This window comes from Battus philenor, unplaced genomic scaffold (genome assembly GCF_028537555.1).
Source record: "Battus philenor isolate CCGP_79_NKW_IND1 unplaced genomic scaffold, ilBatPhil1.0.hap1 SCAF_18, whole genome shotgun sequence".
Lineage (NCBI taxonomy): Eukaryota > Metazoa > Arthropoda > Insecta > Lepidoptera > Papilionidae > Battus > Battus philenor.
In genome coordinates, this window is record NW_027181680.1 from 10937718 (window position 1) to 10953458 (window position 15741).

Consider the following 15741-nt stretch of genomic DNA (forward strand, 5'->3'; position numbering starts at 1 on the left):
ACAAGTTTCCCTCGTTGTCCGACTACGTTCTAGTCGAGCAAAAAAATAATTAATCAACTGCAGTACAAAATAAACACCCGGTAAATCTACATTCAGGGCTGCTGTAATGCGCGGCCCGCATCACGTACGTGCATTAATCATGCGTGATTTTATGTAAATTCGCCTAAGTGCCTCTGATAAATGGATGGTCAAGCTTTGGTTATACTACTGTCACTGTTGACTTGTACAATTATTATTAAGGATTTTTAATTTCTGACCAAAATTAAAGAAGTAAAAAAAATATTTTTCCTGCAAACCATAAATCATGGTTGCACAGACTTATTAAGACTAGGGGCCACTCGGGCAAATCATGAACTGATGGCGGGTCGGGCGCCAGAAGTAAAGGTAATTAAATTTTTTTGATTTTATTCTGGAATAGAATTCAATATTTTTCGAATGTACGAAAGTATTATTTTTGCTGTCGGCGGGCTACCAGTATTCGACCGGCGGGCCGCGGTCTGTGCATCCATGCCATAAATAGTCTTCACATGCCAAAATATGGTGACAATGACCCATCTTGCGCGGCTCGCATCAAACGACTTCTCACGTCCTTGACTATGACATCGGTCTACCTAGTCGGGACTCTACCTACATACATTACATATAGCTTATAATAATAATAAGCTATATGTAATAAATAGAACTTAAATATTTAATGGAATCAGGCGTTACCTTACCAATCAACCTATTATCATACTTTTTTAACGAAAAAAGAACAACCTGTTTTTTATCTTGATATCTACGATTTTGTTACACCCGTCGCAACAGCCAGTTCAGAAAGTAACAATATCTTAATTTCTGATATAGGGTATATTATCATCATCACCATGTGAGCCGTTAGAGACCCATTGCCATACATAGGCTTCGCTCAAATATCATCACAATAACCTGTCCCGCGTTGCCCGCATTCATTAACTTCCTGCGACCTTGACTATGACATCAGTCTATCTAGTAGAAGCCTACAAACCGCGTATAACCAGCTCGTGGTAATCAGGGAGGAATCAATAGCCTCCCTGGTAAGAGAAGAAAAAACCAAAGAAGAGTTCCTCCTACTATGTAGAAAAATAGTAAAAGTAAAGTAATAGATAGAAATAAAAGCTAATAAAAATGTAAACAACAAAAATCCAAAAAAATAATAATGTAAAACAAAGTGATATTGTAATAATCCTATATAGAAATAAAATAATAAAAATGTAAAAGAGTAATGAGGGATATATGAAAGGCGTTACAGAGCGAAAGGGAAAGACATAAGAATTGTGGCAAGAATGAAAAGAATGAAAGATCATATGATGTATGAATGAAGGTAATGAAAATAAAAAAAAATGTGAAAAAAATTAAATAATGTTAGATGGTCCCTGTCCCACACAAGATAGAGGGTACGAGAGGCTCCCAATAGCGGGGGCCATAAAAAAAAAACCAGCTCGTAGTCGCCGCTCGAAAACCAGTGTGCCCCGCCCATTTCAACGACTTCTTGCAACTTTGTGGACACACCTAGTGAGGACGCAAATAAATATTTCTTTACTAATAAATATTAAACTGGGACAGTTACTTTTTTCTTATTGCGACGTTAGCCGAGATAATATATTGTATTGCGTGAACATAAAAGTAATTTTAGTTGAAAATAAAGTGCACAAGTCCTCAGTTATAGTGCTCTAACTGATGTCCGCTGTCCACTTGATTTCATTTTTCATTCTTAAATAGTTTTGTTTCGCTGACAGGGGCCGCTATATTCGAGCAGCGTTTGTTTTTGTGTAGGACGAACCCTTTTCAATCAGTTCATGGAGATTCCACCCATCATTATCTTGAATGTGTCTTTTATATAATGCACTGTATATTCTCTTCAAGGTTTACAAATATATTTATAGACATTTTTTATATTTGTTTATTATGCAAATATATCGTCATATCGGTATAATACGTATAAACTTGTAATAAAATCTCTTTGGCTGTACTGTATTTGTACATGGCTGGTTTTTGATGATATTATAAAGAAAACATTTAAAAAAAATTAGTAAAATTTTGTTGGGTTCATTTTTTATTTGCTATTCTTTCTTTTAAAGGTATTGAATATTATGAAAAGATTTGACGCATAATAAAATTTACTATTAAAAGTAAAAAATCGTAACACATGCTGCGAATAATTTGTAACGTTTATAGATCTAATGCCGTGTTAGGAAGGCAGGAAGTTTTTGAACGACATTAAATGAATCTCAGGAACTTCGAAATACAATCAATATAAATATTGTAGTTGGGATTCTATATTTGTGAACGATATTTTTTATGGCTTCCGTCTTTGGGTGTCTCTCATACGTCCCCTGTCTTGGGTACATATGGACAATTTTTCCAAAAAAAAAATTCTATTATATTGTATACGTTCTCATCTTTTTCCTTCACAATGTCATTTATTTTTATTCCTTTCATTTTCTCCTGATCCTTTCAATCATCACCTTACTTTCGTCTAGAATATTTACAGGTTTACTGTATGTAATACTATTCAAGATGGCTGCCGAAAGAACTACGTAGAACTTTCTCGATTTTTATGCTTAAAAACTTAATCTTTACAAATCCAACTGTTTAAGAATCTTTTTCCACAATGTTTGAGATATATATATATTAAAAAGAAGCTTAGATTCCAATATAATAATAATAGAATATTGCATAACTTCTACTTATGAATGATATAGCTGAAAATTACTGTTTTCGTATAATCAGTTCTCAAGAAACCCTCCAATATTCGACTGCTTTATCACGCTAATAGACCGTTATATCACTGACCAATACAAATCGTATGCACTACCGTTCTCGTGGCGGACATTTGTTGCGCGAAAGGCACCTAAATCATAACTGCGAAGCACAATGATCTCAATTTGTCACTAATTTTACTAGTTTAACAATCCTCATGTACCTTAATACAAACGACTTACGTTCTATTTTCGAAATTATGGCTTAGTGATGTATTTTGGAGGGAAGTAGTTGTGATGGGGTTAAATGTATGCTATTGGGGTTGGATAGTGGTTATTAAAATACAGATAACATATCTAAAAGTTACTTTGTATTAAAAAAAAAATGTTTTATATAGTATTGATCTGATGTTGAAAAGTTGGACCCTACCGGTAAAGGACCTATTTTAAAGGTCGTAAATAATATTTTGTATAGGGTTTTCATGAAAAAAAATTTTAAAAAATTTCGAAAAAAATTGTTGAAAATTTGAAGTCCTTATTAATTATTTGTATTTGTTCAGCTAATAGCTAAGAGTTGTACAAATGTATTTTAATTCTAATAATATTATTAGTATGTACTTTTAAATGAATATAAACATATGTATGTTATCCATAACTATTTTTTTAAGTATTTACTTCACATTACAATGATAGGGGTTTGAAGTTTCATTATAAAATGAAGCATAATAATAAATTCAATTAAGACAGGCTAATTTGCCTGCCTACTACAAGCGGTTGACTACTTCGGCCATATAGCTTGGAATCTGAACAACATAATCTAGTGTAAAAATCTAGATGGTAGATTATTCCTTTATTAACCAGTTATTAATTATTTATTCACTATTTATTTATTAATATTACAATGTAATGTATAATAAAATTTCTAAAACATTTTGTTTGAATTAATATAAGATATTATGGTATACGACTAAATTATTAATTTATGGTAAAAGTCTGAACTATTTATTTTATTTATAGGTTAAAGAGCATTGACTGACAAGTTTAAAATGTCCCTCACATTTTAAATGACAGTACAAAGATGTATTTTAGCACAAAAAAGTAAATAAAAATGTCAGAACAATGTTTGTATTATCTGTATGTCAAGTAATCCTCTATTTATTCATCTAATCACTGTATTACCAAAGCTCTTGAAACAAAATATTGTCTAATTCTAATTTACAGTTTCAATTTGCACTCCCCTCAGTATTATGACATATTTTAATTACACAATCCGCCGCCATTTTAAATTTGTGCACAATCCGCTTACGATGCCGCGAAGTAAATTTCAAAGTTTAAATTAGGTGCTAGGGATGTGCGTTATACATGTTTTAGTTTATATTGATCGATGTAATTTGCTGTGTTTAATTACATTAATTTTACATGCCGATAAAAAAAATATAATATTTACGATTGGGAAATTTATAATACAAAAATAAAACACTTTTGATGATGAAGGTGATGTTTAATTGTACTTTATACCTAACCTTTGACAGATTTACATATTATTACATAAATATAATGTTATCTCATTACAAGAAAAATCTTAATGTTTATTAACGGTCTATTCAGTTTTTTTAAAAAATATTTAAAGGGTTTCGAGAAATATTTTAAAGTAATTGTCTAAAAAATGAATATGAAGTCGTCAAATAACTGGCTTCTCACGTTATTTGTAACGATTTTTATTTAGTTTTAATAACAGAAAATATTATTATTTATTTACTATGGAGTCATTTTTATTAAAATTATGTACTTTTTGTTTTAAATAGTTGTAAATAATTATTATATAATTAATAAACTGGACATCGTGGCGATCTTTGCGGAGAGGCCTATGCAGTGAGAATGTATCCGTTGATTTCATGACAATGATAATGATTAAAATATTTAAATAAACTTTAAACTATTTAACGTTTTACGTTTTAATATAACAAATTACAATGATTTATAATTAACAGAGAAAGAAATCATTTTATCGATTAAACAGCACATCACTAGTCGAGCTTAGTTCGTCAACGGCAACAGTCACCACAATTAACAGGCGCTAATCCCACCGCGACAGGTTTCTTATTAACACCATTTGTCAGCGGCCGCGTCGCTGGGGATTATCGAACATTATCAGGCGCATCACTATTTGTCAGCCTGTCATTATCGCGGCTTATAATCTGTAGTTATAATTAAATTTTTAATGCAATGTCTTAATGATTTTGCACCAATAATTTCTAAGCATAATTTCATATTTATTTACATTTTGAATATTCAATTTTTCTCACCAATATTTGTTACATACACTTTTATAAGAATTCTTCATTTTGTTTATTAGATACAGATTGAATTGTAAACGCCGCTACATCCATCATATTCTTCAGAAATGGCGCCTTATGATTATTTTTTAAGGTCACAGCAAGATTTTGTGGACAATTCTCAACCTTCAATGATGACGTCAAAATTCTCGGATTAAAATTTTGCAAGCAAAGCAAACATTTTATGAGCTTAAGTTCTTGCTATTTTACGAAAAATTTTAAAATATGTTGAATCAAAATGTCCAATAAATAAATAAAAAATAATGAATAAAGAAAAATAATGAAATTGATTTTTGAACAGCCCAATAGTTTTTTATACCAATTTAAACATTACACAATATACTGAGCTCGTTAAAAATATGATAACCACAGAATTTTCCCATATTATACATCGTACATTCCAAGAGGATAATGATTTTATTTATTGACATAAAATAATTTTACTATTTGACATTATGCAAATCATTGTCGCATCTGTAGGAACGGATTTTAACAAAAATAAAATTATTTTTTAATTCTAATACAGGCAATATTGAGTTATAAATACTTATTAAAAATATGCTTCACTAGTTTTAAATAAACGAATAAAAGAATATAGAAGGAAGATAATTAAATTACAATTACGGTAATATTCAGAAAACTGTGAATTTAAATTTACGCCATCTATTATCGATCATAGGTACTTCTTAAACTTAAAGATCTCTTCAATACAATCGATAAATATAGGGACAATTTAGGTTAGATGTCTTTTTATAATATTTTACTTTAACAATCACTCTTAATTTAGAGAATAATCAAGCAGAAGCCTAATAAAAGATTTATGACGCTATTATAAATGTAAAAGTGTCTTTATTACACAAGCGTTCAAAAGAATCTTACAAAATATGTCCCTAATTCATCAAAAGGGCGACCCAAAAGAAACTAGTTATGCTCTCTATTAACTGTTGGACACTATCTCAAGTCGCATTAAATCACTGCGCTCTCAAAACGATGACAAACGCAATAATGTATACAATGCGTTATGAATAACACTCATTAATAATAGCTGTTTCACTGAATAGAACTGAACGCACCCTTATGCAAACATTGTGAGCCTGTAAATGGGAAAACACGGTTTAATAAATTTGGAACTGCTTCGTATTATTTCTAAATTCTGTGACGCAGAACAATAACTAAATCTTCTTTAATTTGTTAACTTATTTAGTTTTTTGTTTAAGCATAACAATATCATTTTGTAACTATTAAGACTACCCTTTATCTTATTAAAATCCTAAATTTATTAACCGTTAAATTATTAAACATTTTATTATTACTATTTGAGTATTTAATTCAAAATTAAATAAAATTAATAATTGTTTTAAAGTATCAACATTTAAAAGCGCCTGTTATAAATAAATAGCAACAAGTTGTAAAAGGTAACAATAGCTTTGTTTATGGAAACAATTGCTTCTTTTACATTAAAAATTATTTTTATCAAAACAGGTTAATGGAAGAATATATTATAGTTGTAATTGCGATGTATTTTAAGGATGTTTTCTGTGTTTGGGTGACATAAAAATGTCTCCTGCATAAATCACAGTAATTATATTTAAACTTTTTACATACTTTTGTACATTATTTTTGACAATAAAATTATTGTCTTTAAAAAAAATATTTAAATTTTTCTTTGACAATATAAAGTGAATATGTTTTAGCATAAAAACAAATGACTATTACAATTTTCCTGAAATTACCTAATCACGCAAGTCAGCACTAGATCTGTTATCCGGCTACTTGGGACCCTTGTTAATGCTGCCAGATATTAAGATACGAGTAATCCTCACATAACTTAGGATCAAGACCATTAAACGAGGTTTAGACCGCTGACCATTGTCCTGCGTTTAATTTAAACGGGATATGACTCCCGCGAATTGATTACGCAATCCCTTGCCTAAAGTTAAACGACTCTTTATATTTATATATATCCATTGCTGTGCTAACATGGCACCTGTAACAAAATGGTAACATATAACACGCAATGGATATAGAATAGTTGAAATTATCGTTTTCATACCCTTCGTCTCCGGTTTGATGGAGCGGCAGGCAAGCTCAATAGTAATGATTTTAGTAAGCCAGTGCAAAGTTTATTTACATCTCTGCCACAGTAAACTAATGCTTATTGCTGGTAAAAATAAAGTTCACGTTGTCATGAATCTAATATATCGCACAACACGAATAAATTGTTTTTAACGTCGTAAGATTTTATGTGCGACACTCTTCATGCAAAGAGGTCCTTTGGGTGGTGTTTCTGGTTTCCTGTGGCCATTGCAGCCTGGCCTAACGTTTCGGGCCCTTTGCTTATTAAATACATAAAATGATATTGGACAATTGGACTCGTGTCCGCTTTGATGTTGCGATTGCGGTTATCTGAATATTTGATGTGAAATTCCTGTCTCCTTTATTATTGTATACGAGTCATAAATAAGACGTAGTAGAATTGTATTGTATCAATTAAATCACACGGATACGGTGTACTATAAATCAATTGACATACAAGCTATGAATTTACCCATTTAAATAATAACCAATCTTCATGAAGATATTTCAGATTATGTAAGAAATTTATCGACAAAAATGTTTTATTTATTAATTTATTACAATTAGGATATTATTCGTATGGTTATCAATTATTTTCTTAATGAGGAGGGTCTGGCTTTATAATTTCACAATATTTGTAAAATGGCTAACACAGCTTAGTTTCGTTCATCTAAATATCATTTGGAAATATGTCGATGTAACTAATTCCTTTACATGTTCGGACACGAATGGGTTTTTTAATGGTTTTTGAACTCTCATTGCTGTCGAAGTGGCATTTATAGATTCCGCGGTTATGAAATGGCAGGGCAGTGCGCCTAGACTAATACCTCTTTTGATACGAACGATCTCCCGACCAAAAAGTTTCTCAACAGATCACTGTAAGAAAAGCTGCGTTCACGCCATTTTGATTATTCAATTGATGCAAGACTGTGTTAGCAGTTCTGGCTTTTACAGCTTCTTCGGACTGAACGATTTCAGATCCGCGAGCCAATAAATAAAAAAAAAAATACGTTAGATGCGTCGCTTGATGTACTGTATTAATTCATATCTATTATATTTTCAACTCCGATATCGATTCAGCTAAATGTTTTCTGAAAAAAGTATAACACATTTCTCTGAATAGATAGTTCCTTATACACGTGGATAAAATGTTATTTGTAAAGTGATATATTTTAAATTGTAATTACATGTTAATGATATATAATAAAAACCTTTTTTTTACCGACCAGGCTTTGCGAAGTACTTTGGAAAGTCAGAACATTGACTGACTGAGTGAATTTAAATATATATATATATATATATATATATATATATATATATATATATATATCGCTCGATTTTATTTCATTTTTTTACTGTTATAAATAATCTATTTGTCACGTGATATGTTTATCTTCTATTCTTTAATACAATAATAGGTTTTATATATCAATCTTATCCTAACTTTACAAAAAACATATTCATTTAAACAAAACATTTTATATTACAAACTAAATTTCTATTTTGCTCATTGTCGAGCTGAGAATTGAACACATAAATGTTTATCATAGCTTCTATGTATATAACACGTATCCAAAAACACAACAGCTAAGCAACTCTATCAATTAAAGTGACACTTCCCATCCCACACCCCACGCCCACTCCCCCGTCAGAATTGTTCCTCTTAATGGCCGACATTACTAACTTGAAACGTTTATGACTTGTAAGTTAATTGCTATGTTTATGCTAACAGTTCGCTGTGACACTGGTTTATAATCAGGCATGAGTTTGTTGTTAATTCGACTTTAGTGTACACATTACGATGTAGCTGGAAGAATTGCTCGTCTGTTCCAACGGGCAGGAAGACCGTTCAAGCATCCGACGGCTGATGAGGCCTAAAGGTTTTCCACCACGAGCCGGAAAAAGCAGCGTGGGTTGGTTTCTTACTAGGTCTGATGAATGACCTGATCAGGGGCCGGAAAGTCCCTTGTTACATGCATTGAAAGACCGATCGGAAAGGAATATCTTAATAAGTCAGTAAATATAAAATTAATATAAAAAGTTTAAATTTTATCAGTATGCAATCTAGGTCAAAAAATGAAATAAGGAATAAACGGTAAGTAAAAATGTAAAAAGTAGAAATTATAATAAAAAAACTGATTGTTCTTTTTCTTACACACAAATGGTTTTTTGGCACATAATCTATTAAAGTATCATTTATATTATTAATGATAATAAATGAAATAAATTATAGTGACCACAAAAAAAATCAGTCTAATTTGTTGTGAGCTCTTTTCTGAATAGACTGTGTTTAGAACCTATGTAGTTTTAAATAAAACATGCAAATACATTATTTTTGTCCTCTTGTTTCTTTGAAACTGTGCTGTTTTGTTATTATTCTAATGGTGTACATAAGTAACTGATGCTACGCACACTACAATACGATTAAATAGATATTACACTTTTTTCAATAATTTTGTTAAGTTTAAATTACATATTAATTTTAATTTAATTATATTACATATGTACTGAAATTTAGTAGAAGTAATATGCATACATTATTTCAAAGGAAACAACAAAATACAAAAAAAAATCGAAACTTTTTAATAATATCCTAAAATATTTAGCGAATATAAGTAACGAATAAAGTACGAATAATATTGTTTCAATGTACTACGGTTAAACTATAAACCATCGTTATTCAAGGAATAAATAAACATAATTATTTTAAAATAAAATAATATGTAAAACAATCGAGTTTTAATTTATTTTCATTTATAGTATTTAAAAAAAATTGTTTTAATAAATATTTAAATAAATACAATAATAATTTTGAAGAAAAGAAAAATTGTCAATAAAAACAAAAAAAATTGTTTTACCAAAAAATTGATAAAAAGTAAGTCCCGCCGTAACAGTGTATTAACACTGCCGTGACCAGGATTCGAACCTGGGTTACTACGGCCACAACGTAGGGTCCTAACCACTAGACGATCACGGCTATCGGGACGATAGTCAAATTGTTAAAAATAACAATTAGTTAGTGTAGTGAGATACGCATGAACGGTTATTTGGAACATAGTATTTTTGAATTAACAATATAGACATTCAAACAACGGATACAAGATTTTAAACGATTCTAAATAAAGTTCTGAATAAACGAACGATTCTTGAGACATTTTTAAATATACCAAATGATTAATAAACGTAATCTCTTACGAAACGTATTGTTGGTTCCTATTAAAAATATTCTAACCTAAAAATTTTAAAATCAATTAATTAATAAAGTTTACTTTTGTAAAATATTAAAAAAAGTTAAAGTTCTGTTTCTAAATTCAAATAATACTATTGTTAATTTTCGAAACGACGAAGTTTGTTTATTATAGTCGTAATAATAGGATAAAATAAACATCGAGTTTGGTAAAATGTTTAGCTAAAACTATTTACGTTAAACACCGTCTATTTATACAGGAAAAAAAATAACAGAAATGGGTAAAATTGGGCCCGACTTAGTGTAATCAACCAAAACAAACCAATTACTCAGCGGAGCGAGAAAATCGGCGGCCGAAATTGTTGGTTTGAATTGGTGACCACCAATTTGTTGGCACGTGGCGGGACAAGCAACGCGTGCGAGGGAATTCTTTGTTATTTAAAGAATATTGTCAACGAGCATTGTCATATTATTTCTTGTCTGTTAGTTTTGTGTGCGATTAAATTTGATTGTTTATAAAGTGGTAAATATCATTCTGTTTTTATAACATGTTGTTATATCGTGGTGATGTAATATGTTGATGCAGACCACATGAGTACAATACTTTGTGCATTTATTTTAGTTGTTCAAAAATTAGCCCAAATGCCATGATGCTGTCGTCAAATAGCGGCAACCCTCTTCCAAATGTCTGCGTTTAGTTAAAGCGAAAAATAAATATTGTAAAAAAACACTAGCGATACAAATTAGAATTAATAAAAAAAAATACCAAGATGGCGCTAGTATAATTGGCGGCATGCGAATACAAATCCTCGTTCGAATTTGATTTAAATTAAAAAAAAAAGTAATATGGCCGTAGTGGCCAGTTGTACGAAGTTTTTAAATAAACGCTATGTTAGTAAGACAGTAAGTTTATTAGTAATAATGTTATAAATACAGTTTTTATTTTGGGTATCTATATGAATATATACGTTCATGGGGAGGCATATGTCCAGCTGTGGACATCCTTTGTGGTGAAGTGATGATGACACGTATAAAACAGAGTCGTCTTAGTTATACCATTTATAACTCAAGATTTAGCCAGAAGAATTATTAGGATTTCTTTGTTTTAGGATTTATTCTGGTTTAGATTAATAAGATAATTAATCTATAAAAAGTTGATATTAAAATACAATTTTTTAAATTTTCTTTTTTTAATTAATTTGAATTTAATTTACGTTTATTATTCTAATTAAAAAATAAACTTAATAATTTTGTATTGATTTAAATTCCTGAACTGAAGAATGTTCTAAAGAATGACAGAATGCTGTTCGCCAGGTCTAAAATATATTTTTTACTCATTCTTTTCTATCTCGACATTTTCACTACTGCCTGCTAGAGGTTTTTGTACTCTAAGTTAACTGGCGGTGAATGCCTTTAAAGATTTAAGTCCGTCATTATACAATGTGTAAGAAGTATAAATAAAGAAATACCAATATGAAGGAATAATCAACCGATAGCATATCTATTACATTTATTTACTTTTCTCATTTATTATGGGTTTATTCTCGCTTACAATAAATCATGCTTTATACACATTATCAGGTAGTATTAAAAAAACTCATCGAACAATAATAAATAAAAAAATAAGACTAATAAATAAAAAAATACTAAATAGATCCTACTGTAGTACAGATGTTATAAGTGATAATACAGTTTATCAATGAATTGCTTTAAAAATTGATTTATATGTAAAAACAAATTAAAAAGGAATAACTAAGTTTGCTGAGAATTCTTTTGCAGATCAGTGTGCATTTGGAATTTTTCAATTTAAGTTAAAATATATCAATACAGGACAACGGCCGATCTCTAGTTGGACCTGTTTTAGAATTTTTGGCCAATTCTACTTGCACTGTTTGATATATTATTCGATAATGGCATGGCTTGTGGTATTTCACTAGAAGATTCGGCGAAGGCACCGTTTTTAAAAGACTGGAATCCTTAAAGCGAGAATACGTATGTTATCCTCAATAAAAGTTTTTTATCATATCATGTTTTTATTTTAAATCTTTCACTCATTGCACAAAGTAACAAAATAAATTGTTATTCCAAAAAACGTACATGTTAAATATTGAACATAATGAATTATAAACGAGCAATCACGGTAGCTCTTTACAATGTTTTATATAAATACGCGACTCACAAAGGAAATCCTTCAATAACACGCACCCAATCATTTGACAGTTGACGTTAAATTTTACATGACGTCCGCCATTAGCGACATCGACCGCCATGTTTACACCACGCCGAATTATTTCAACCGCCTCATTGATTTTCGAAAGTTTCCGTTTGTTAGTATTGTATTATCATCGTAATGAATGAGTAATTGTTATAATGATTACCTTTTTTCGGTAATTTTTTGTCATATTTAATTCGGCTACTTGGTTATTTACATGATTGTATGAGTAAGGTGTAACAAAACACAGAAATCATTATTAGAAATGCTAAAAAAAAACTAACATGTTCTTTTTCAAGTCAAGATCGGTCAAGATTTTTTTTTAAATTACACTGTCATATACTGTTGGATATTAAAAGAGAGTTATATATTGTTATATTAGATAATATTAAATTACGTTATTATAGTAAAAACAAACGTAACCTGTACAATAAGTTTTCGGCCAAAAAGAGTTTTTGTTATAATATTCTGTCGACCAAATGTCTTTCAATGTTATCGGTTGAAAAAATAATAATGGTGAAGATGTATGACATACTTTTCGTATAAATAATTTTAATTTCACGTGAATATCATTGTTCAACATTTGTACATATAAGAAAACATATGAAATAATATCAAGTCAAATGTACAACAATAGTCGAATGCGTGGAAATAAATAAACCGGCAAAATTTATCACCAGTCATTGCTTGTCCTTACCTATCGCAGCGGGACAGTTATGGGCCAAAGTTGAGGAGCCAAGGATGATATATGCAAACATTATTTTACGTATGAATAAAAGTAAGTACTCCCTTATCAGACTGGCATAAGGATGAATATGTAATAGCAAATAAATATTAGGTGTTTTTATAAATTTGTGTAGATGTAATGGGAGTCATTTATAAAGTATTGTGTTTTGATTGCTAGGCGGAGGTATGGCGCCCGTATGAGAGTAGGAAATGGTTATCACTGAGATTTGAACCCGAGTTCTTCTGAATAGCATCCAGTAGTACCGTGTGCAATGTTGCCTTCGTGCAGCGAGGCGTAAAAACTTTCGTTTATGGAGACGCAGCGACGGGAAATGTTTTCACATGAATTTTATTGCAATATCGATGTGTATCTCAATATGTCGATATTGTGAATCTATATTTTATAAGGAGAGGCGCTTTTAAAGGCTAGTTTATTAGGAAGAGAGAAGATTTTACAGACAAGTCTATATTCAATTATATAATTATGAAATACTATATATTTATGCTAGGTATCAATTCTCAGATTTCAGGTTTTCTCTGCAAGAAAACTTTCCTCGTGCTTTTACGAAAATACGATTCTTTTAACGCTGAATTGGTCGAATTTTGTTTTTAATAACAAATTGGTCAGTCTTTTTTTACTTATATAAATATTCATGTTTATGATATAGACATATAGCTATTTATTTATAATGAAAATATGAATTTACATATAGTAGTATGAACAATTGTAGTTTTCAATCTATGACTCCGAAATACTTTTTGTAAATGCATACCATAACATATATAAAATACCCTTACTATGTATATATGTATTTCTACTGCATAACTTTGTGGCATTTCTATAGTACTATTGTTTATTTACTGTATACATGTTGTATACATTGCATTTATTGTCGTTACATTTTTTGTTTTGCATATAGCTTCAATTATGATAATATTTTGGTGTACTTAAACTAAATAAAAGAAAACGTTGTACACATTTGCAATAAATGTATGAATTAGTTTTGAGATTGCTGAAATGTTTTTTTTTTATATATATTGTAATAATGTTGTTGGTGTTTTATAAAGATTAAATATTTATACTAGATATGTTACATGAGATCCCTTTTTCAGATATTATCGTTTCTTACCAAACTTTAATTCAGTTAAAGGAATCGTCGCTTCAACACAGACGCCTAAAGCAAGGCCTATCCCAAAAATATCTATGAGGTATATATCATTATCACTGCTCTTGGCAGGCATGTTAACGATCGCAATATGGTATTATAGTACTCAGAGGTCGCTGCTGCCTATCCTGTGGTTTTTTTGTGAGAAGTGGTAATCCTATGTAATAATTGCAAAAACTTTTAATTTTTTAAAATTAAAATTGAAAAATAAAATTTAAAGAGTACAAAAAAAAATTCCTTCGTATTCTGAACTACCGAATGCATTGCCCCTGGGATTCTTATAAAATGTTTTTACACAGATAGCGAATGTTATCATTGAAGGATCGACGTTCTCTAATGGACGCCACTACACTTAAAAATATTTGTGGTGGCAATGTTAACTGTTCGGAACTGTTGTTCGAGGTAAACTTTCGAATTCCTGCAGCAAGAACGCGTTCTAGATCTCTCTTTTTTATCAACGGCTAAGACAAATATCGGTAAACGTGCACCCTTATACAGAATGTGTGACCTCCACAATTCATATATTAGTGATATTGATATATTCTCGTGCTCTCTCGTATCTTTTAAAAGACAATTTCGTTCGAAATTATTGAGTACATACAATACAATTTAAACCATAATATAAATATATAAACTATAATCTTTGATCCCTGTATAGTAATGTCTTTATTTGTTTTTTCATTGTTTGACTATAAATCATTATATGTTCTCAGTGAGATAGTTATAAGGTAACAATTGTAACTAATTTTATATTTCTAAGCTGTTTTTACTGTTTATCTCCAATAAAGTAAATAAATAAATAAACTGACCCGTGACCTACGATCATGTCTCAATCCTTTTCGATGAGCTACCGCAACTTTTGGTAAAAGAATATTTCAATCAAATTTCAATTCCCTAAGCCTTATAGTTCCAGATATATCGTGATGTGTCAGTATATAGACGGTAATCTCTAATATAAAGAGGTAAAGAAAAAAAATATTCATATAAAAATATAAAAAGATCGTCAGTTCTCCCCGGTGGCTTTAAAAAACCGTCGCGTGAATAGCCGTCACGTTGACACCGCATTATAAAACCGCCGCGACAAAAGGCGCAATCGAAATGATCCGGATTATCGACCTTATATCAATGAGATTCAATTCTCGATACCCGGTAAAATTTGACCGGGTACAGCCCCTGCACTGAGACTAGTATCATTTTAGATCAAACACGTGATAATGGCCATAAGAACACCCTTATTATTTGATACAATAAAACTGAAGTGCCGACATATTCCGCATTCAATGCAACGTGTTTACAAATATATATCTAACTTTATTGT

General features: G+C 30.3%; 1 non-coding gene across 1 annotated transcript; it reads right to left on the reverse strand.

Annotated features, from left to right (window-relative positions):
• Nucleotides 1–10037: 10037 nt before the first annotated feature.
• On the reverse strand, nt 10038–10109 carry TRNAH-GUG (transfer RNA histidin (anticodon GUG)). The gene has a single exon. It is a non-coding gene; the product is annotated as a tRNA-His (tRNA).
• Between the last annotated feature and the right edge of the window lie 5632 nt (nt 10110–15741).